The sequence below is a fragment of the Simochromis diagramma genome, unplaced genomic scaffold, assembly GCF_900408965.1.
Source record: "Simochromis diagramma unplaced genomic scaffold, fSimDia1.1 OVJJ01000293.1, whole genome shotgun sequence".
Lineage (NCBI taxonomy): Eukaryota > Metazoa > Chordata > Actinopteri > Cichliformes > Cichlidae > Simochromis > Simochromis diagramma.
In genome coordinates, this window is record NW_024386801.1 from 529,385 (window position 1) to 552,624 (window position 23,240).

The 23,240-nt window shown below is 41.9% G+C and overlaps 1 long non-coding RNA gene across 1 annotated transcript in view; it reads right to left on the minus strand.

The window, feature by feature from the left end:
* Positions 1 to 15,649, minus strand: part of LOC120729423 — a 107,976-nt gene extending 92,327 nt beyond the window's left edge. Inside the window, exon 1 of the long non-coding RNA XR_005694932.1 lies at positions 15,514 to 15,649. This is a non-coding gene — a long non-coding RNA (uncharacterized LOC120729423). The remainder of the gene's footprint in view (positions 1 to 15,513) is intronic.
* Between the last annotated feature and the right edge of the window lie 7,591 nt (positions 15,650 to 23,240).

Below are 23,240 nucleotides of genomic sequence, written 5' to 3' on the forward strand. Positions count from 1 at the left end.
TTGACTTAATATGTAGTACAGTGCTGTTATCCAGTACTCAATTGTGTATCTCTCACAAGTTTCTCACCTCTAATTGTAAATTCTTAGAGTTCCTTTAGGAGATTGATGAATACGAAGGTGTGGCAGGGAGGCTGCTGACTTCTCAAGTAGTAGATTTGTACGATCGCTAGGAGACTTTGCAAGCTGAGAGTACTTTGCAATTGGAGGAAGTGCATAAATTGGAGTCACAATGCCATAAAAGGCGTGCCACCAAAGACAAAATCAAAGGCAAAGGAAGTGGCTCCAGATAGGGCTGGGCCATATCATACCGTTCACGGTAATACCGGTATAATGTTGGGCAAATGATAAGAAAATGAAATATTGCGATAAAATATGGGTAAAACCCACATGTGCAGTGCCTTTGTTTTCATACGCACATGGCGGTGACGGAGAACGAGAAGGGCGAAAGCGGATCGTTGAATGAAACGGATGAACCAGAACTGGTTTGTAAAAATGCTGCAGCTTCACTGGTGTGGAACTGGTTTAGCTTTCGTCCGTCAGATACACAACAAAGCACTATTTTTGGTAGCGCATGCTAGCGGGCCGTCGTTATTACCGTGTTGTTTGGAAAATACGGCGCACTTAAAATCAATCCTTTGATTTTTCTGAAAGTCGACAGAGCCCCTTATAATCCCGTGTGCCTTATGTATGAACTCTGGTTGTGTTTACTGACCTCGAAACGATTTTATGTGCACGGCGCTCGAAAATCTGTCAAATGTTTCAGTACGACTTTGCTAAGCTTCGAAGCCGCACCGCTCGATGGATTGTCGGAGCGTTACGGCTGTCGTAGGCGGAGCCTCGCGGAGTGATACGTACTGTGCTTCAACATAATATTACCGTACTGTGTGTGTATAACCTCTTTTTATGTTTTGTGGATATTATACATGGTTATGCTGAGGATATGTCGGCCAGTTTCCACTGGAAATGCCTTTTGGTTAAACTGTCAGCGAGGAATTTGCATTTGCACTGTTACATGTTTATATAACTTTAATGCACATAAAAAACAGCTGCTTGTTTAAGTGAAAATACATTATTAGTGCAAAAAAAACCATCAAAGTTGTGGAGTTGTAAAGTATTTTGTCTCACGTCAATTATATCGTCAGTTATATCGTTATCACAAATTTTCAAATGTATATCGTGATAAATATTTTTGGCCATAGCGCCCTGCTCTAGCTCCAGACGACCTCAAAGCAACCTTGAGTAAGATACTACATTAGTGTTTTGCTCGAGCTATCAATCCCCCCAATAATTCTGCATAATGGGGAAAAAATCTAAAGTTTAGTAGCGCTGCATGAATATAAAGCAGCAGGTTACTGACGAAGAACTGAGCCGACTGTATAACTAAACAAGATGCTTGCATTCCCAGCACAACTGCAAGAAATGACAGAAGCATTCAGGAAAACCAAAAACGCAGACGGAAGATCAGGCGGCATCGAGGGGCCGATGCTTTTAGGCCTCCTCCACAAACTCAGCTGCGGGTCAGAAGCCTGGCAAGAACCCAAACATATAAAGCGAGAGGTGAGGAGTAAAGAATGAAGGAATTCAAAGGAGACAGTTTGCCTTGTTTCCCAAAGAGATGCACTGGCACGCCAGTGATCACAGACAGCCTCCAACGTTAAGTGACTCTGAATAGAAGCGAGGCAACGGCGAGAGAACGGCACAACAAGATCACTGGACCAGAGCGGGGCGAGCGGTGCTGGCAGTACCGCGGCATTGTTGCGGGAGCCGAGGAGGAGGCCGTCGCGGCCCGAGCCGACCGCGAGCCACGTGCTCCTCATCGAGGCCCGCGTGAATTATTACATTTCAGTCTGTTATATTTCATCACGGCTCATTACAGACAGACAATCGAGCTCGAAGAGGAGCGCCGTACTCGGGGTCCGCCCAGATGCCCTCGGAAAGAGAGAGAGAGCGAGAGAGAGTAAGAGAGAAAGAGGGAGAATCCCTGCACTCTCCCCTGAAAAGGATAGAGGAGGATGGACAAAAACACATTGTCTGTGGATTTAAAAAGGAGGCTTATGGCTGCTATGAAAAAGCAATGTGCTTTTAGAAATGGAGGAGAATGAATATGCCTGCTGATGCCCACTCAATGAGATGTACGCTGGTGGAGCCATAGAAAAGAAGTGAGAATTGAAAGGGATGGAATCTGAGGCAAATGACACTTGAGTGTTTGGAAATAACTGACAGCTGCACAATGGGACAGCAAAACAGACTGCAATCTGCTCATAGCTAGATGAAAAGACAGGGAGCTGAAAAGAAGTGTGACCAAATACATACAGAGATACTGTCCATTCACAGCTGAGTGGATAAACAGACAGCCGTGAAAATGGGCGAGAAAGGTGAGGTTTAACTACAATAGATGACCCGAACAATGAGATAGCTCCAAAGGCTCCGTGAAACAATTAGGCAAGTATACGAGCGATACGAGAAGTGCTCGCTTTAGGCCGTGACAGTTTTTATTTACCACATTCAGTCTCTACACGTTTAAGCGGAGACCGAACGCTGAGAGTTTAGGAGAAACTTTTCACGTCGTTAGAGCGAAGCGCAGCCGATCACAAACCTGACGACGTATCCCTGCGCGAATATGTACAATCACTGTGTCTCTCCTGACGAGGCTTTAATGTGCACATGCAGGCTCGTCTTCTTAATCTGTGTGTGTGTGCAGAGAGAGAGAGCGGGAGAGAGGTATTAAAACACACTCCTCTTGTCACTTGCTGTTCGCTGCATAACACAGACATTTTCCATTCTGTCAGTGCAAGCAGCGAGCACACTGGCTCCTTCTAAACTCAGCCGCCACTTCATTAAATGACTTCAGACTCTTGGCAGAGTCAGTGGGAAAAGTCTATATTAACTGTGTGTGAGATCCACGGGGTGACCAACAAAGGCCATAGTTGTTCCTCTGTGTTGGGTGCTGCTTGGGGAACTTCTGGGGCCTATTAGGGTACCCCCTCCACTACCCCAATGTGTCTACCACATGCTCCTGTTTCTCCTTATCCTCACTCTTGACTTCATACACCATGCATACATGCACAGACACAAGGATGCACAAAGCTTTGCTGACCTCTGCCCACCTTTTCTGTAGTTGGTCCCAGAATTAGTAGAACTAGACACAGCATGAAGGGGACTGCGACTGTTTAGACTGGAGAACGCGGTGAGGCGCAGGCTCTGGTTCCTGCTTTCGCAGCCCAACATGACGACCGGCAGTCTGATGGTACCTAATGGCCGGGCGGTACTGTTGCTCAACCAGGTGAATGTGCTGGATCATTTGGGAGCAGATGGGCAGAACTGTCAGTGACACCAACAACAGCACTCGGAAACCGCATATGTTGTAATGCAAAATCTGGCGAAAGACTTTATCTGTAAAAATCCCAAATTTTTAGCATTCAAACAAATGTTTCCCATTAAATCCTTTGTCATAACAGCTTATTCAGCCCAGACTGCGGAGCCTGGGTTGAGCTGACATTGAGCAACAAATGCAGTCGTAACTCTATTAAAGTAACAGCAAACAATCCTTTTCTATAATAATACAGCACAACTGATTGGTAGATTTAGCAGCTCAAGTTTCAAACTCCTGGATGGAAGTGTAATATTATCACTGTCTCATTAATGGTTTCACACGTGGAGACAAATCCACAAACGGCTCAGACGTGGGTGATCAAATCTATTGCCGATGACACTTAAACAAACACAGGGCCACAAACTCGCACGCACAGAACAAGATCAGCGTCCAACAAACCACCGACTTCACCGACAAAGGCACAGCAGGCAAACAACCGACAATTAATCAGCTAGATTGATCTGATACGCCAGTTTGTGTAAATTCTGCCGTGACCTTTAACCAATCTGGTGGATTTATTTGTTCTAATTAAGCAGATTAGGGCCACATGCCTTTGCAAATTAAGTCATTTATCTTCATGTGACAAGTTAGGAGGAGGAAAGACCAACTGCCCCCAAGGAGAAAGGGCAATTTCTTCAATACTGTGAGGTCTGTCAAAAAGGTTCAAATTGGCCCCCCACATAGAAGGACAACACACTGCACAACTGGGTTGTTGTGTTGAGCTCATTTGATATTCCAGCATTGCTTTAGATTGTGTTGCCACATTTATAGCAATTCCTATGATAGATTTCTTCATGCTTGTTGTTACGTACATGTAAAGACAACTACAGGTCAAACATACAGCAAGTATCTGTTGTAAAAAGCTGCTCCTTTGTCACAAGGGGTCAGTGTTGCATTGTTGACTGCACAGAGCCCGATGCCCTTCCTGATGTCTCCAGCCATTAAACCAGTGACCTTACCCTTGTCATGGGAATGTGTTAACCACTGCACTATACAGGCACATCTGCTGTACTAAACAAAAGAAAAGCTGATGGACACGCTCCCGTGCAACAACGTCAACGGTTTTTTTAGACACCCATTATTCCCCTCACAGTTTAAAGCTTGGCCAAGAGGTTAAAAATAACCCACAATGTCTAAATCTACAGAGGCCGGAGCCAGGAGGGACCGAAGGTGGACTGAGCCAAGGAAGAGGCCTCCTCAGCTAGTCCAGCAAAACACTGAAGCCTGGGAACTTCAGCTTGTTTCCGTACTGTAAGCCCACCTACTGGACCGACCTTGCACGTGCAGCGTCGCGATGAGTGTGCGTCACAGATGTAAGCTGAACATAAAGCGATGCATGCGATCGACACAGCTCTGATTCAAGTTTCCCCGTGAACGCTCACAATCAGCCTGATCCTACAGTTCATACCAGAGTCCATCCTCGTTGTTGCCAGAATTTCACAAAGCACACCTTTGACTGGGAAGTCTTCATCAAGGGAAGTTTTCTTTAAATTAAAATATACCACAAAAATGTTAACACACACATCCACGCAGCCACTAACCTGTAAATGACTCCCATCACCCTGAGCCATCTAACGCATTACACAAGGAGATTCAGAATGAAGGAATAACACGAGGCAACAATATGGCTCAGTTCTTTTCACCGTGGGGGTTTCACCCTGTGTGCAGATATAAAACACTACATCCTTCCTACAGAATATCAGTGCTCTGAATAGGCCTCTCTGTCTGTAATCACTTCTCTCTCTCTCTGTCATGCTCTCCATCTTTCTCCCGAACAAGCAGACCCCCCGTCCCCCCTCCACACACACAGAACATTCTCCTCTAATCCACATCCATCCTCTATGCGGAACGTCGTCCAGATTGGTTTCCTTCTAGTCTAAACTTCCAACTTGAGGTCAGGCTTTGGGATCACAGGGCCAACAGAAGGTCATGTAGCTCGACTTCTACAGACGGAGCGAGCTCGTTAGTTATTTGTCTGCCCTCAGTTGCACCTTTTCACATCCCTAACATGCTGAATTCTATTGTTAATGCTGTGTTAGCCGGCTGCTGCACTCAACATGATGGGACTTTGGATTCACTTTTGGGATCTGTGGCAGTCTTGGTCACCTCCTGGATCCATCCTGGATGGATGCATGGATGGATGCATGGATGGATGGCAGACTGGATAATGAAAATTAAAAAAAAAAAAATCCAGGAAAGTCCAGGAAGTGAGTGATCAATGTCTATTGTGAGGATTAGTTTAACTAGATAAGATCACTACACATTTATTAATATTTATTACACATTTATTATTGTTTACTTATTTTTCTGCATCTTAGACTTTATTGATTCTTAATTGATTCTTCGGTTCTTAATGGCTACTTATTTTACTCGTTCGGACTGACTGGCTCACGCTTTGTGTTTTTCATTTTAAAAAAATATTTGATTTCTCAGAGTAACTACAACAACTGAGCCAAGCAAGTATAAAGCACTTCTAGGTGGATATTCCAAACAGTACGCAGCCCTAAACGTGATACAAATGGTTTTCTGTGTGTTTTTTGCAGTTTAAAAACAATAAAATATCAATTTGAATCCTATAACTTAAGCTGACTGATGCTCTGTCATGTAAAACACTGTCTCAGGGAGTGAGTAGAGATTCTTACCGAGTGTATTTTTAAAGCACATCAGTATGACTATTCTGCCATCTAGAGGTACAATATAAGAATAGCAGCCGTGATTACTTGGAGCACTGGGGGAACATCTAGCGCCGACAGCCTACGTGTACAGCATGTGGATCTGAACGTTCAGAAAATGAACTTCACATAACGCTGTGGATCAAAACTGAATGGAGAAAATCTTCACTGCATTTTTTTCACTCTGTATTTAACCCATTAAAGCAGAAGACTGGGAGATATTTTACTCTACAATAGGAATCACATTTGAAAATGTTTGCTTGACATTAGTTAAATATACTAACTATATGTGGTATTTTAAAGTTAAGTACATGTTAATAAGTGTACAATTAAAGGCAGGTTAATTTTTCCATAAATAAAATAACATTACAAAAAACAAAAACCACGACCAGCAGTGCCGTGTAATTGCTAATAATTCATTACATGAAATAATTGCTCAGTATAAAAATAATTGCAGGTGTTGTTAGCGGCGATTTCACATTCTTGAGAAGTACTTGAGGTTAAATAAGTGCTTGAAATCCAACCTTTAAATGTCAGAATAATTGATATTTGTAATTTAGAAAGTTGTTGTGCGCATAACGACGCCCTCCGCGTGCAGCCAGACTGCTGTGACGCCAGTTCCTAAACGCACATTACAACTGCACTAAGTAACTGTGTGTCACCTGTATGGAATGCCAGGACTGCCATAATGAATTAATTAAATACACCATTAAATAATTAATTGTGTCAATAATTAATTAAAATTGGAAATAATTAATCACATAAATATTTATGACACATGTAATTAATTAATTACTGACATATTTAATTAATTAATAACATATTTAAATAATTACTGACAGTTTTAATTAATTATTTAATGATTTACTTATTTAATTCATTTTGGCAATTTTGTCCCCTTTATCTCTCTCCTTGAAATAATTTTATCTGTCAGCCTCACCCATCAAACTAAGTGGGCGGGGTCAAATCTAACATTTGATTGGTTGCCTGCAAAGTAAGTCAAGACAGGTCGATCCTAGATAATCGATTGCTTGTGTGGACTTGGGGCAGCCAGGTATCCCAGAATGAACAGGCAGCAATGGTGGTGGTGTACAGTTAAATGGTAAATGGTAAATGGTGTGTATTTATATAGCGCTTTTATTAGTCCCTAAGGACCCCAAAGCGCTTTACATATCCAGTCATCCACCCATTCACACGCTGGTGATGGCAGCTACATTGTAGCCACAGCCACCCTGGGGCGCACTGACAGAGGCGAGGCTGCCGGACACTGGCGCCACCGGGCCCTCTGACCACCACCAGTAGGCAACGGGTGAAGTGTCTCGCCCAAGGACACAACGACCGAGACTGTTGTAAAATACCCCGTTTTTTTGTCACCAACTACACTTTTAATAGTGTTTTAGCTGCGAATGTAGTGGCGTAATCTTCACGTCTGGTCAGGTTGTCAACATAGAACATGTTTGCAAAAGTGCTCAGATGTTTTCAGAGATTTCACTCGCTCTGCTAACAGTCAGCTGACAGAGAGCACCGAGCTCACAGCCCCGGTGTTCCAGCTTAACGGGGGGGTGTTGAGTTAACCGGTTTGTTTACATATTCCACTCTCCGTGTTCCACATGTTGCATTTGCAGATTCTCGTTTTCACCAAACGATCGTCTCTTTCTGCCTGGTCTTGTGTCTCTGTGCTTCTGTAACATAAAGAACGAGCTGACGTGTTTCTCAGGACACCAGCGATCAGCTCAACAGACCCTCAGTTTACCTGCATGCATCCTCCTCACCTGTTTAACACCTGCTGCTAATTCAAGAAACACGCCCACGTGACCTGCTGATAGTCACAGTTTAACTGTGCTCGATATAACACAATGTCGGCGCATTTTTCTGCACAAGATAAGTAAATATAGTGTTTTCCCCGAGCGCAGAGCTGCTGGAGCTTGTTTCCTTACAGAGCACTTTATAGGCGAAGCAGCTTTATCAGCAGCTGATGTTCAATCACCGGCACACAGCTTTGAAACCTCAGCTGAGTTTTAGCTCTCAGTGGTTAAACGCTGGACTTCATTCACTCAGGTTCTGTCTGTCGGGTCACGTTTACTTCGCTGTTTTATTTACAACTGAGCAAATCGGTTTGGCTGAGGTTAAAGTTACGTTTCATAACTGCATAGTTTCACAGACGTTTAATGGTTCACTGTGTTAGACTGAACCGTTCGCTTTTCTTTATCTGGTGTGTTTTGGATTTAACAGTGAATTTTGAGATTAAACTGACTTTTAAAATGTTTCATACAAAGAGGAAAGAGAAGGCGCATTTCCACCGAGAGGAGCAGGGTTTGCAACATCATGTTCATCATGCAGACTGCAACCTGCACAGAAATATTACATCATCTGTTTTTTAATAGTTATTCAACTGTATTCTAAGCACCAGCTGTCTGTTAGAATTTTTAGAGTTTACTTAACTAAAAATAAATGAGCTTAACATATAATTTGTGATTTTTTTTCCTCTTTCTTTTCTTTTTCGGTCATGTTATGTTTACCTGTCAAAGGCTTGTTAGAAACTATGAAACACATCGTGCAGACTTCTGGATGTTAGAAGAAAACTAATACTGCTCATGAAGGAGACTAAAGGCAGGAAGGTGTCCTTTAAAACTAAACATGTTAATAGGACCTCCCTATTTATATCATAGTTTATGACACAGCACGTGTATTTCAGTAATAGCCTGCTGATTTCAGTGTAGTGGTGAACAGTCACACAGCTCCGTGGGTGTTATCTGTGATACTCCTTAACTATCATTTATCCAAGTTAACTTCAGTTAACCATTCAGACGGTCAGACAGTTCTGACTGTTCAGTCAGACGGTTCTTTTGCAATGACAAACATAAACACCCATGCTCCTGGTAGGTTTCCGCTGTGCCAGCTGTTTAAATTACAGCTGCCACTGAGGAAACCATGGTAACCACGGACTCTGAGCGGCTGGATCGACGGAGGTCAGACAACAATTTTACATGTATGATCTTAAAACAGGACACAGCCACTATACGTGCTGGCCTCATATCAAATGTGAAGGCAGACTGAGTCTATGTTTGACGTTTGTTTATATCTAATCATCCTCTCACACGTTTAAACAGCAGCGAGTCTGCAGCTGAGGGAACACAAACTCAAACTGTCCAAACAGGTTTGCTCGTTTCTTGCGTGGATTCATTTGGTGATTTATTAAATGTGTAACTGTTATTCTAATCTGCTGCTGGGTCTCTTACTGTTAGATTTGTATTGCTGATTGTCATTTATGCTTAGAAACATTTACCCACATATGCTTAGAAGTGTATAATCATTTGTAGATTGAAAGAATGTCTCATCCTAGGAGGTCTGTAACAACTCTGTGTAGCATGAAGGGGGGGGGGGCGTTCACTCCCTCTACAGAGTGTTCTGGCGTAGATCACACCTCCTAGGAGAGGTCGTATCTTCTCTTGCTGATATATGGTATAGCAAACACACGTATATCTGTTTAAGTATAAGAGCCTTTTGTTCAGATGGACCGCTAGACTCCTGGCACCAGCTTTGGGGAGTCTTCACAGGGTCACACCTGGACCTCACACACACACACACACACACACACACACACACACACACACACACACACACAGGCAAGGTACTCTTTGTGTGAATGTAGACGTCATATGTTAATGAACCTATGCATATTCATGTAACCTCAATAAAAGAACAGTGGTACGGGAGAACGGACGAGAGCAACTGGGGTCAAGCGAAGGAACGGCGCCTGTCCGGTTTTCTCCCGTGCACGAGTAACATGAAGAACTTTGCCTACTTGTGTCTTGCTTTGCAGTGTAATTATATTGTCCTCAACGTTCCAGTGGATAGGTTCAAGCTACAAACCTATCACACTGATGAAAATGCAGAAAACACAGATCACACCTGTTCAACCAATCACATTCATTCCACTTTGATCTGGACAAACTGACGCTTCATCTCTGTTACAGTGTTGCTATATGTTTGTGTTCTTTATGCTGTAGATTTTCACGTCTCTGGAATAGTTGGCAGTAATACGGATGATTTTCTGTAAAATCATACTGATATGAGCCGTGACATATTCGTAGATGACAGTTAGATTAGTCAGCTGGGAAACTTTGTGTTAACTCATGGAGCTGAGGATATCGTGGTCATGCTGACCTCACTCCGTGGTGTACAGGGCCGTTTACCCTCATGATTAATATTCACAATAAAAACATTAGCCGAACATCATGAAGTCTGTATGTGTTTCATAGTGTCGAACAACCTTTGTACAGTTAAAGCCAGCAGTTACTACATGACAGAAACACCAACGTTATCTCTTTTATGTGTTTATACACAGGTCACGCTGATTACTCAACAAAAACCCAAAGATCAGATGTTAATCGAATTTATTTGCTCTCTCTCCTCCTTAAACATGTTTTTAATGTTAGCTATAATTCAGAATTGGCGACTGAAACACGTAGGACACATAAGAACATCAGGAAATAAAACCCCGATAAATATAACCTCAGTAAAAGAAGTCAGCGGGGGTTACTACAGCTGTGTACCGGGGCCTGCGCTTTGTCGGCGGTAATAACAGCTCGATTGCTTGCGAGGCGAGCGGGTCTGTCCCACGCTTTGCCGTGAGACTGGGCAGACATCTCCGAAATCATCGAAGCACTTTTGCAAAGAGGCTGTATCTTGACAAACCGACCAGACACATGAAGATTAAAGCACTACATTCTCGGCTAAAAAAATATTAAAACGGTATGTGGTGACACACAAACAGGGTTTTTCAAAGTTCAGTTCTGTTAGCTTCCACATGCTGGTGGTTGTGTGCTAGAAACAATGGCCACCAGGCCAAAGCAATGGTTTTCACTCGATCAGCGTTAACCCCGCCCCCTGAGTTTGATGGGTGAGGCTGACAGATAAAATTATTTCATGGTGAGACCTGAAGGAGTCAACTGTGCCAAAATGAATTAATTAAATACACCGTTAAATAATTATTTAAATAATTAATTAATGAAATTTGTAAAAAAAAAAAAAAAAAAAAAAAAAAATCAGTATTTCTTATTTTAATTAATTAATTAAATTTGTAAAAATAAATAAATAAATAAATAAATAATTTCCCATTTTAATTAATTCATTATTGCCACATTTAAATAATTATTTAATGGTGTATTTAATTAATTCATTATGGCAGTCCTGGCATTCCATACCCCTGTATCTCACTGCGTCATGTAAATGCTGCATGTGGGTAACTTTGACACCACTAGAGGTCGGAGTTCGACCACTTATGAACAAATGTGAAAAAGCCCATAGTTGCTGCATTAATTACGCTCTTTCAACAAAGTCAGTAAACAACTGGATGAAGAATAAAAATGCAAAGAGCTCAGATGAGAAGCTTCGTCTAACACGGCTTTTTCAGCAATCAGATTGAAAGTAACAACTGTTCCCACACTCAAAGATGATCATAAAGCATGAGTGAAATATCGCACAGAAACTGAAATCTGCTCTTTCTATGAGATACACGACAAAACATTACTCATACCAGAAGACATCAGTCATTTCTACCCTTGATTTTTTTTTAATGTAAGACATAAATAACTTTCTCCTTTTCTCCTTTTACAATACCAACTCGTGTTCTTTGTTTTTCACAGACCACTTCATTTAGTTTGATTTAACTTTGCTTTTTTTATATGAACCGCACCGGATGTGAAGATGCAAACTCATCTTCACAGAAGAAGAAAAAGCCCCATTTGAGCAAAGTGGCACACCGTGCTGCTTAAAAAAAGCGTACCTCTGGGAAATGCACCGACACGTCTTGACGTAGACTCTCAGGGGAGTTTGCAACACCAAAACATTGCAATGTCAACAGCTGACATACCTATCAAACAACAAGACACACCCTACAACAGCTGTAATGACCTTAGAAATCAGGCAAAGACAAAGATTGTGCATCAATAATGCACAGCTGTGAAGTACAGCAAACAAATACAGTGTCTAAAAATATGCAGCAGAAAGCTGCACTGCATTGAGGTTTATTAATAGCCCAAGCTGTACTTTGTGTTCCCCTTTTAACGAGTAAAACACACCAGTATTATTGCAACAGCAGTTTAATTAGACATCAATAAATAAACCTTAACACAAGTATAAATGCTTTTTTTGTGATGCTGCCACTTTAAGGTGTAGAAACAAACAAAAATAAACAAATAAACAAACAAAACCAAGATGTTTCATTGACAGCCAAAACTACCCACGGAGCAGAAAATGACATAAACATAAACAAGTCAACAGTTCATTCGGCGTGAACGCTTTAAAGTGTAACTCATGTAACTGCATCCCTACAGGATGTGAGCTGGAATAATCAGCATCAGCGAGATGTTCTTTCCTGCAGAGCAGATGTTAAATCTCAGAGATCCCAGTCCAGTTGTGTAGTAGACACATCGGAAGACACAATCCAACCGCGCTCTGCCTCCTCTGCCTCCTCTGCCTCCTCCTGCTCCACTGAAAACATGCCAGCAGTCTTCGCTTAAAGAAACTTCTTCTCACACCGACTCGTCATTTCTACTCGTCTTTGTTTCTCACAGGCCGACATCGAGCAGCATCACGAAACACCAACAAGCCGTTTAGTTTGGCAAAGTACTGTTTTCTGAGAAATACACACAGGAGATCAGCCGCTTTACCAAAGCAGCTGATATCGACATCATCTGTGATATTACAAGAACCATGACAGTGACTTCCCAGAAGAGCAACTTTTTACTCAAGGTGAAACTCCAAAATGACGTCAACAACTTCATTCCTGATGCGCATCACCACAACAGTATTTTGCAGGAAGCAGCTTCTTCGTCGCTCACACTCACTGTCGTTAACTAGCCAAAAATAACTCTGATAAATAATGCAGAATGTTATTATATGGTTCTCTATTATCCTTTTACCCTTTGTGTTTGTGTTGCCTCTTTTTTCTTCTCTATATGTAACATCGGCACCGAGTCAACACGTACGATCGTTATCTTCGTCTAACCTACGTCGGGGGTCGGCACATTGTGTATTCAAAGCAATCTAACCACCAAAACACTGCGGTCTGTAAGTCACAGCTGACATTTGTTTGTGTTTAGGTGCTGTGATGGGAAACGATGACGTCAGCGTGCTTCATGTACTGTCAGGGCGGTTAACAGCCCAACCTGAAAACAAACAATTCTCATTTCCCCTTCAACGGTCTCATTGCTGCTTGAGGTCATGAGCAACAATAGTTTTAAAGGGCACTCCAACAGCGATAAAGCTTTTATTATAAATCAAATGTTGCGGTGAATGCTATCAAACGTAAAAAACAAACAAACTCTTATTTCCTCAGAGTATTTCTGTTTTTAACTGACATGCAAATGCAACAAAACCACAGCGTGCCTTGTGAGTCCAGCTGTTACAAAACCCACACACTTACCAGCAGCTGATATGTCACGTGCAAAACAGAACAAACTGTGACATAGGTGGAGTTTTTACGTGATGACACGACCTGCTCGCTCTAAAAACGTTAGAAACAAAGCGATGCGATTGTGAAACTGCGGGGATCATGTCTCACCTTAAATTACTTGATTCTGTTTGAGGGCCAGATAAGATGATGGGTAATTTCACAGAATTTCCCTGAGATCTACCAAATTAGTTTCAGTGGTAGCTGACAGTCGCACACAGCTTGTGTGAACTGAGGCAGCCAGACGACAACAATCAAACTAACACATGTGGGCTGATTTTCTTGTGTAAATATAAAGAGTAAAATAATGCCTTTATTAGTTGCACATTTTCTTTGGAAACTGGTGGCAGCATTTGGAAATTTTCCAAGTTAACGTTGGGAAACTGCATATTTGGACAGTCTTCATTATATGGAAAAGAAATGTGAAAAACACGTCTCTCTGTTCTGTTTCTGTTAAACATGTAACTTTGCCAGTTCAGTGTAAGCAACTCAATAATTCCAAGTAAAATATACCCACAAGTTTACTCTTCGGGTTTATATTTGACCCTGTCTACCGTGGTGTCGCTTTCTACCCAAAGCAACATCAGCAAACCAAAAACTGCCCGTAAACAGAGCCAAAGATACCAAAAGAAAGGACGCATGCAGACAAGTAACTGCAGCAACGCTGTTAGGAGACAGCTGAGATGAACTTCTTCAAAACAGAAATGTACTAAGAATGAGCATGATACCATCAAGAAATCAACTTCACAGACCACAAAATGAAATGCGTCACATTTCCAGAGAAGTTACAACGGAAAAAGTCTAAAATTGAAGCCCCCCCCACCCAGGTCTGACTGCCTGCCAGAACTTAACCTGATTCACTTTCTCAGCCATTCTGACAGGAAACTTTTCCCTCCCCCTTCTGTCTCGGCTCCTCCTTCGCTGCAGTGGGCGTGCTGAGGGAACACAGAGCATGCAGATGTTGATGTTCCACAACGAAAGCTGTGCCCACATCCGCTCTGAACCGAGTCTCCTGCAGTCTACAGCAGGCTGTTCACACTTAACAGTAACACAGCAGGCAGTACTCCTTATCGCCACTGGAGCTCGCAGACCAAGAACGGAGTTTAAACTTGGAGTCTGTAAATTTTAGTGTGAAACACACGCAGAAAATCGCATATTTAAATGAAATTAGAGAAACAGGTGTAACTTGACTCGTGACTCTGACTTATGGCTTTTCATACATTATAAGGAGCTTTTTCAACATTTCTCAGCGTGACTCCTTTCTCGTGTCCTGCAGAGTCAAATTTCCTCTCAAACATTGAAGGCAGGCTTTGAGTAAGCGGCTCCTGATACCTGCTCTTATAGCAACCTGACGCATTCACAGGCTGTGAAGCAGCCTAATAACAGGTCTGTCTCACTCAGGCGGCGGGCAAATGCTGAGTGATTTTTACAGAAGTGTGCTCAATCATTAGCCTGCTCGTTGAAATTACTCCGAGAAATCAAGGATTGTTCAATTTAAACGGCCGGGACCAAGCGCTCTCTCTCTGCCTCACACACATACATGTCGACAGGAAGAGGGACCCACTCTTCTTTAAGGAAATCTCTAAAATTGAATTCAAATCCCACCGACTGATGAAAAGTCTCGCTAATCATGCTTTTAGGTGATGCAACAGACACACTTTGCTCAAACTACACCGAAACGATCCAATGCAGACGTGCAGCAGCTACAAGCTGTTTCCTACTCAGGACTGGAATTCACCATATAGTGGCGACGTCATTCGATACATTGAGGCAACCTCTGGCGACGCGTCCACATAAACGGTCACATTTGGTCTTTCTGGACTGTCTCCAAACGCCCAGCGCGCATTTCTCCTCCACTTGTCGCGTGAAATGACAGCTGTTTTTGCACCCACTCTACTATGAGTAACGACGGCACGCATACAAACGGTGGGCGCGCGCGCACGGTGCGCGAGACACAAACACAGAATGGAGACAAAAACGGCGAGCGTGTAACACACATAACCGCGTCTCACCTGTTTTGCGTCGTTTGAGTCTCTCGGCTGCAGCACCACCGCGCTGTTTCGTAGTAAATACGGCGGACGAGCTTTAAACCAGCGTGTAGAAGTTGTTTACAAAGTTTCACCGTGAACTCCGACACTCTGATTGGTCTGAGTAAAGTTTAGTCAACGCCCCAAACCTCGGTCACCGGGCCGAGTGTCAAACTTGTTTCCCGGACTCGCTGCATTCATGTAACACAGGCAAGGAGGCGAACGAGAACACTACGCTGTAAACGTGAAGTTTAATATGAAACGTGGAGGCGATCGCAGCAGATTGCCCACTTATATTTGCTTTAATTTCAGTTCAGTTGTATTTACACAGCGCCAAATCACAACAACAGTCGCCACAATGTGCTTTATGTTGTAAGGTAGACCTACAATAATAGATACAGAGAAAACCCAACAATCACATGACCCCCTATGAGCAGCACTTTGGCGACAGCGGGAAGGAAAAACTCCCTTTTAACAGGAAGAAACCTCCGGCAGAACCAGGCTCACAAATATGAACATACACACTTCAGTTCTTTAAGCCGTTGATATTGACGACCCTTGTGTGGTATTAAATGTACGTATTTATTATGAATATTTATTTATTTATTTTAATTATGGTAGTTTTTATTTTAATGGAGAGAGACAGAATATCAAAAATCCAGAAAAAAAATTCATGACCGTTACACATTTATTTGCATGAGTGAAATGCTGTAATACTGTGCTCAGAATCAGTATCTTCCATTCCAACCTTCATTTCAGCCACCATGGGCAACACCAAAGAGCTGTCAAAGGAGGTCAGACCATCTGCTCTAAAAGGCACATGTACCGGCCCGTCTTAAGTTTATAAATGAGCATCTAATCATTCAAAGCATGACTGGGACAAAGTGCTGTGGTCACATGAAAACAAAATCAAGCTCTACCTGCCATGTTTGGAGGAAGAGGAAGGCTGTACATGGCCAAATGACACCAACTCCAGAGTATGGAGGTGGAAACAGGAAAAGGGTGCAGGATAGCTTCATGGCATTGAGGGGATCATGGACCGGGTCATGTACTGTAGACTCTTAGATAAGTTATTTACATTACAGCCTCACAAGTGATTTATTACATGTGTGATGCACCTAAAAACCCCAAATAAGTAGTTGCAGGGGGCAGCATTTAGAAGCACTGCTTTAGTGTTACTGCCCTAAGAAAAGTAGACAAAAGTGGAAACGTTGCCCCGAGGCAATGAACCAAAAATGTTATTTTAGTAAATAAATGAAATTAATGATTTTACAAACAAATACACTTCAGATACATTTCACATGTTCATGCATATGCCTGTATATTTTTTAAAATATAGTTTTTCCATTTAAGCAGATTTAAAAATAAAGTTGGCCGTGACTCTGAACTTGATAAGGTGAAGAAAATGGATGTGTCCCATGCAGACGTGGTTCTGGAAAGGACTGTCCAACCCTTAGGTCAAAGGTCAAACATGCATTTTACTGAATAGCGATCTTCCCTGTGTGTATTTTATTACACATGTTGTTGGTGCTGTTGCTCCGGTGAATAAGGCAAGTTGTTAAAGTGCTTTGATTGCTAAGGTAGAGTAGAAAAGAGAAAGAACCAGTCCATTCACAATTTACCAGCCATATATGGGCAAATAAAATATTTAAGGAACAGTGCAATAAGCAGACACGCTGTGTGTTCCCTGAAGGCAACAGCATTCTACAGAAGGTTAAAAAGTGCTTGTTCATTCAAACAGAGAAATAAAAATAAGAATATCGTGGCAACGTTTCTGTTATTTTCATGGTTCGAACCTTATGGCACTGCCATCAACGTCCTGCTGTTTGTGCACCAACCGTGCATCACAAACAAATATTTCATTAGCTTACAAGATGCTAAGCGCAGCCACAGTAATAAGAGAACTGCGTCATCTTAGGTTCCAGTTGTGCAATTTACTAGAATTTCTTTTGAAATGATCAGTAAAACTGATAAAATTGTCTGTCATCTAAAAAAGTTTGTGCTGTTGGAAGTAAACTGTTTATCACGACAACATTTTTCTGCCAGGATAAAATCACGAAGCGATGATTTCAAAGTACACAAAATACATATTTTGTATTACTAAACTGAATATTTTGACCACTAAACTAAACTAAACTAAACTAAACTAAACTATCGCTTCTATTCCTTCATTATCTTCACCATATATTACTTTCACAGACTGGTTGAATGTGCTGAATCCTGAGGCAGTAAATCCATAGATGAGCTTGAGTCCCACGACAATAACCTTTGCATATGAAATATTATGACCATTAAAAAAAATGACATTCTGCAAAATGTGTGCTTTTCCTTGACTGCTGTTTTGCTGGCAGTTAGAGCCCAGAGCCTACATTCATGCCTCAACGTTTTATAATTAACATGCATGTCTTTGGACTTCAGGGGAAACCCTGAGCATCTAAACATACACAGGGCGTGTACATGCTAACGCCACGCAGAAGCTTCACAGCTGCTTTGGACACAGAACCTTCTTCCTGTAGGCGACCATGCTAACCACTGCACCGCACTCTTGGCTGGTTTCAAAGGCCAAAGCTTTCAATTTTTGAAAGCCTTTATGTTGTGCTTGTATTCACAAGTAACCAGATAAAACCTATTTAACAACCTCACCAAGCTAAAGCAGGAGGAAGTCCATACAGATACAGGGAGAGTGCATAGTGTCAGTTCAGTTCAGGTGCTTTTAGTGATCACGCAAACATCCCAGCAGCAGATGAGCAGGTAATATAGTAAATGCTATACAGCACTAGCTCACAGACACACAGAGGGATCTTTGCACAACAATTCTCACCTCACTCGAACCTGATGAACTTGATCTCATTCGACAGCGTGTCACCATCACTACATCACATGTGAAGCTGTGGTGTGAAAAACCTTATCTGTGTGCCTGCCCACTCATCGCACGGATGGAGACTTAATGAGAACATTCATAAACATTGCTACAGATAAATAAATTCCTCTGATTTTACTGATCCTGGACGCACGAGGCGAGTTTTACACGCTGCCGGAAAAATATCAAAGACAAAACAACAAAATGCGATCTTGGTCAGCAACTGTGTTAACAAGAGAAGGAACGAATGAATACAAAAACTGCTAATCACATTCAGTGAGGCTTAATCCTCCTGCCAATATGAACATCAGCTTATAGCGAGGTACGTGATCGATCGCCTCTTTACTTTATGACTTCTTATCTGCTCATACAGCCAGCAGAATGCAAATGTTTATTAAATCAGCGAGCCCTTTTAGTTTTGAACAAACATTAAGAAAATGGTTTATGTTTTCCATTACTGATCCTCATGGGCGTATGACATCAACGCTGCGATAACAATGTAATGAGAATTTATGTGCATACGTCGAGTCTATGAACGTGGCTGCACAGACTTATCGAGCTCAGGACGCCCACCGCTCTCCGTTTGTTTCAGTGTATTTCTCGAACCTCAAAGAAGGCTCTGATTAATGAATATGAATTTCTACCTTGGTGGGCTCGCATAATAAGTGTGTTACAGACGAAGCATGGCCCGGCTTTGATAAGACGAAGTAATATTCTTGAAGATAAGCGCGAGTGAAGAAAAAGGCAATTCTTTACAGACGTCATATTCCTCATTTTAACTGGAAAACACAGAAATATGCCAAACAAGGGAAGTGTTGTGTTTAAAATCACATATGAAGCTTTTCATGACATTTCACACACGCATCCTCACATACCTCATACAATTTTTTGTCACAGTTTAGGAGCATTAAATATTTTATTCTAAATGCTGATTACAGGAAACAAGATAATTTATGGAAATGAATAATTTGGCTCGTGATCGTTTCTGATAAAACAGTTCTGCAGAGGAAATGCTGCTGAAATGATGTGTGTCATGGCTATATCCTGCTGTTCTGCTGATGTGTGTTCAGAAATGAAGGTCGAAGTTTGACGAGTCTGACGAGAGCGCGCAGATGTCATCGGCAAAATGACGAACCAGCAAAAGCAAACGCAAAGAATAAATACGCTGTAAATATACGCTGAACTAGTGAGGGCAGGTTTTACTAATCAAAATCTATATCCTTTTCAAATGTGCCTTATTGTTGTTCAGCAGAGGCCGTAGTGATTGTGGACAATTTCATCATGTACCAGCTCCGCAGGGCTTAATCCCACCTAGAGAGGTGGTTGCAAGATGGCAAGCACATTCTTTGATTGCACTGTTTTCAGGGCCATTCAGCTCCTCTGGGTGAAGCACAAAGTGAAGCAGGTGGACAGCAGCATGGTGTCCTGGATTACAGGCTATTTAATTGACAGAAAGTGCTGTTTGGCCTCCTCCAGAGCATTGTGGTGGAAATGCTGCAGAATAAAAAGGAGTCTCACAGGGAATCGCACATTTCATCTTTCATTTTCACTCTCCACACAGTAGGCTTCAGATTCACTTCAAGCCAGTGTCATCTCAAGAGTTTCTTTTGATGACTCTTTTGTTGTAAGATGTGCCATACAGGAAAAAAAAAAAGTAAATCCTGCATGAAATGAAAATTGGAACTAGCGCTGGACACGCATCGGGACAATGGGCACGTTGAATCCACTCCTCCTTCAGTTACAAAGTGTTTGCAGGAGTTGGTACTAATAATAGTGCAGCATTTCAAAGCTTCATGACATCAAAATAATAATTAAAAAGTAAATGTGATCCAGGAAACATCCACTCGCACTCACCTTTGCCTGATATGCTGTTCTGTTGTTTTCTACCAAAACATCTGCTACTGGTAAGGACTGGATTCTACTTTGGATTCTATTCATTTGAAATTCATTATAGATGATCAGGTTCTACATCAGTGCAGTTCTACAGTATCTCACATGGGAACTATGACAACAAACACCAAAAAAAAAAAAAAAAAAAAAAAAAACACAAACCCCCCGGCTTTCTTTTTCCCCGGGGGGGCTTGTACTTACCATCTACTTTATAGAACCTGTAGGAACAAGCTGTTGGTGAGAATCCTTGTTGAACAGTGAAAACTGTTGGTCGAGGCCTTTGGAAGCGTTATAATACAGAAGTGAGTGACTGCACTGCAGGCAGGCTACTGATGGAACCAGCTCAGAATGCAGACTGGTACTGGTTTGCTGAAATACTAAGCAGTGACCCTGACACAGATTGTTTGGGTGGAAGCAAATGTTGTTCCCAAACCTGTATATGTCATTCAGCATTAGTACCTTCTGACTGCTGATTGTTGAATTATTGTTAAATTGTCCAACTACTTGCCCATGCAAATAATTGAATAATTAATCTCATTAGTTGTAAGATGTCCAGCTGACTTGTTCTGTTAGATTAAACAACTTTTCAAGAGTTTTGTCCCTCTGTTAACCTTATTTTTGTAGGTTGCTGACATCACATTCACAGCGAGCAGTGGATCCTCATTTTATTGACACTTTACACACAGTACTGTACCATCTCAAGCTTTTTGGATCCACAATCATGTATTCTCTGAAATTAGCAATTTATGTCTACGGTATTTTCCGCACTATAAGGCACATTTAAAATCCTTTAATCTTCTCAAAAATCGACAGTGCGCCTTCTGTATGAATTCTGGTTGTGCTTACTGACCTCAAACCGATTTTATGTGCTACACGCCGCTCAAAAATCTGTCAAACAATGTTTTAGTCCGACTTTGCTAAGCTATGAAGCCGCACAGCTTGAAAACGAAGCATTACAGCTACTGTAGTCAGGAGCCTCGCGGAGTAATCTGGGTCCTAAACTCCCCTGTCAGATTCAGGTCCCAAAGTCAAACGAAGAGTTAAAAACTGTCTAAATTCTTTCATCTTTAATAAAATCATCAGCGTTGCTGCTTTACCAGGTGTAACAATTAAGTTTAACATCCAGGCATCCATGAAAACAGGATTTATTACATTTAACGGAGTTAGAAGTTAGCAGGAAGTTAGCTCGCTAGCTTCCCCCTAAACATGATAGCTGTGTCGCAAAACGTCGGCTGCATCCTTCGGAGGACCCGGCCTTCGTGGTCTACGTGGGCCGGGTCCTTCGAAGGCCGGAAGAGCGAGGCTGTGAAATGGGACGGTCTAGCCTACAGATTTGCGTCACCGCTGTCTCAGTGGAGTTTAATAAACTCAGCCGTCTGCTTCTTGCTACTAAAATATAACAGCACACTGGAGTAAATTCTCAACCATCTCACACTTCTGTTTAATCAGCTTTCTGTTTGACGTTTATTCAGCTGTGTGAAAATCCCGGAGGAACCCAAGCGAGCGATTAATAAAGTTTTATTTAATCTAATCTAATCTAATAACTTTAACCTCAGCCAAACCGATTTAATCAGGAACAAATAAAACACCGGAAAAATCCAAACAATAACATTTTTAAGTTATCCGAGTGACTTGTATATCTTGTTTAACCTGAGTAGCGAAAGACGGCGGGGGTCTGAAACCGATGTGTGGGGAGTTCGCAGCTCTCCCCGGCTCCAGTGAGCCCTCTAGCTATCGAGCGGGTGGGTAACAGACGTCTCCGAAAACGTCGGAGCACTTTTGCAAATATGCGATGTCTTGATAAGCCGAGCAGATATTTGAAGTTTACACAGCTACACAGCTGAAAATATGTTTAAAGTTTATTTTGTGACCCAGAAAGAGTAATAAGAGTAATATTACAACTAAGTAGCTGCTGCCATTGTTGGAAACTAGAATTGGCTGGGCCGCACTATGAATTCTGGGATATGGTGGGCCATGAAGGATACACCCGACCCATCCTTCAAATCTCGGGAAAAGGAGGACGCATAAGTCAGCTGGATTCAGAGGAGTCGATGTGATGTAATCGGTCTACAAATGCGGCCTCAGGAGGATGCAGCCCATGAATAAGGACACCCCCATTATTTACGGTCATATCCGCGCGCACATGGGGAGTTGTTTTTTCTGTAGCCTATCCCATGTAATGCTGGGTACTTATTCATTTAATAAAAACATTATATACTTATTGATTCTAAGTATAAGTATTATAGATCCAGACATTAATTTAAGAGACTACCGATCCCATTAAGTGTACGTTTTGGGACACAGCTGATGTAGCATGTTCTGATTGAGAGATTTCTGAAAAATTCAAACGTACAGCTCTGCTGTCACTTCCAACATAAATGAAGACTTTAAACTAAACAGCAGTGACGTTTGTAGGGTTACTGAAGTTGGGCTAGCTGGTATATAATGTTGTGCTATGTGATCACTAGCAACACAGCTATGTTAGCATAGCATAAACACAGTGAAGCTAACTTTTTCCCACTTGATAAAAGTGAACGTGAGGGTTCCCGATGGTTAGGAACAAATGTAATCACATGGCAGGATGCTGTAAACGGACCAAACTTCAGTCAGGAGAACAACTGAGATAATCCATCCACAGTACGAGGTTAGTCATTAATATACTGCAACAACATGGGAATAGAGCAGCTGCCAGAGAATTCAGCATTAATGAATCTTTACTTTACTTTATTTATACAGCACATTTAATAACAACAAAATGTTGGCCAAAGTGCTGTCTACAAAAAAAAAAAAATCAATGGTACGGAAGTGGAGGAAGCAAGAAGAAGGAGTTCAGTAAAGTTTGACTTATCTGACTGTTTTGTTTCGCTTAATGCGCCTTATGGTCCGAAAAATAAGGTGTATGATTTATAGATGGATTTAGATGAACAATGAATGGAACAGATTTTCGTATATGAGGTTTTGC